The following is a 1987-nucleotide window of genomic DNA, read 5'->3' as shown; positions in this document are numbered from 1 at the left end:
GCAGCGATAACAGTTGCTGCGTCCAACTCCAGAATTCCTGCTACCTTTCCCTGAGTTAGTCTCTAGGAAGGATTCTGGTACTCATTAGAAGCCATCAGTTCAATAAGTTCATAAGCTTCATCGTAGCTTTTAGCCCAAAAGGCTCCTCTTGATGATGTATCAAGCATAGGTCTAAAAGTAGCACCCTATCCATTGTAGAAACAATTGATAATCATCCAATCAGGCATGCCATGGTGTGGGCACTTCCTTAACATCTCCTTATATCGATCCCAAGCCTCATACAAAGATTCCCCAGTTTGATGAGCAAAATGAGTAAGAGCATTCCTGATTGCAGCAGTCTTTGCCATAGGGAAGAATATAGTGAGAAACTTTTGAGCAAGATCTTCCCAAGTGGTGATAGACCCTGCTGGTAGAGAATGCAACCAACACTTAGCCTTGTCCCTTAGAGAGAATGGGAAGAGTCACAGCTTGATAGCATCTTTAGTCACATCATTGAACTTGAACATGTCGCAGATCTCGATAAAATCTCTGATGTGCATCTTGGGGTCTTCAGTAGGAGAACCCCCAAACTGAACTGAGTTCTGTATCATCTGAATCGTGCTTGACTTGATCTCAAAAGTGTTAGCCCTGATGGCTGGTCTGATGATGCTTGATTGAATGTCATTAATCTTAGGCTGAGATTAGTCCATCAAAGCCTTCAGATTTTCTGCTTGATCACCCATCTCTACTAAAGCTAGTTCTTTAAATTTATCTTCTTATTCTACCTTCTTTTCTTCCTTGAAAACTTCCTTACGAACTACCACAACTTCTTCCTCAGCTTTATCCAGTGTTCTCTTACGAGTAAGCGAACGCGTATGCATACACCCTCGCTAGAGTACCTGAAATAAGACAAGGAAATAGATAAGTAACAATGTCCAAGTCAATAAACTTTAACGACCACTGATGGAAAATACATAAACTAATAATTAACACTACATCCCCGGCAGCGGCGCCAAAAACTTGTTAGTCGCTAAACACGCGCTAATAATACACGCAAGTATACGCGTTCGCAAGTAGTATAGAATCTTTTCTAGTTTGTTCCCACAGAGACTATATTGGTTAACTAATTAATTCACGCACTTAAGCAATAATGTATGGTTATTATTCAATGCTAAGACGATAACAAATTGAGGTTGTTTATAACTAAGAATTAAGCTAACAATTATAACTACGAGAATAAGATTGATTAAATTAATATATATGACAAACATGGGATTAACTTCATTAAATACTTCATTTAATAGCCTTATTATTCTCAACCTTAGCATGCAATGGTGATGACACTAATCAAATAACACGAAACTGATAAACGCCAACTTTCGTTGCACGAGTACCATACTACCAGACTTCCATAAAAGAAATAAAAGCTTAATAGACACCAATTATATTGAGACCCTATATGTCTATAGAATTTGAAAATATAATGGTCTAAGCAAAAGTTATCTATCTTGATTACACAGGGAAAATAAGATGGTTTAAATTACCTATGAATCATGCATAACAATACATGAACCTATGCTAGCATGGCAAGTTCTAAATCCTTAAATTCACTGTCGCTTCATTAAGAATTAACACGCTATCTAATAAGTTCGCGACGATCATAAGACGAATACACACAACTAATACTAGGATATCAATCAATCACCACATACTAAGGCATCGAAATAATTTAATAAAAAAATCCATAAATAATGATTAGCCCATAATCGGACTCATCATCAACGTGTGTTCCGATGAAAGCATAATATAACAAACGTAGTCTTTATAATGAATAAATAAAACCAAGTACAAAACAAGAGTAAGGTTCACAAGTAATAAAACTAGCATCCAAATACAACTTAAAATAAAGATTCACAAGTAAAAACAACATCTTCTTCGTCTTTATTGAATCGTGCTAAGAACGGTCTTTTTACGGCTCTCCTTGCGCTCTGGTACGTCTCCTCATGAA

At 36.7% G+C, this 1987-nt stretch overlaps 1 non-coding gene across 1 annotated transcript; it reads left to right on the top strand.

The window, feature by feature from the left end:
- The first annotated feature begins 225 nt into the window (after nt 1-225).
- LOC141715725 (small nucleolar RNA R71) lies at nt 226-332 on the top strand. The gene has a single exon (XR_012572477.1). It is a non-coding gene; the product is annotated as a small nucleolar RNA R71 (small nucleolar RNA).
- The last annotated feature ends 1655 nt before the right edge of the window (nt 333-1987 follow it).

This window comes from Apium graveolens, chromosome 3, assembly GCF_009905375.1.
Source record: "Apium graveolens cultivar Ventura chromosome 3, ASM990537v1, whole genome shotgun sequence".
Lineage (NCBI taxonomy): Eukaryota > Viridiplantae > Streptophyta > Magnoliopsida > Apiales > Apiaceae > Apium > Apium graveolens.
Note: the sequence above shows the minus strand (reverse complement) of the source record. Positions and strands in the feature narration are given on the sequence as shown.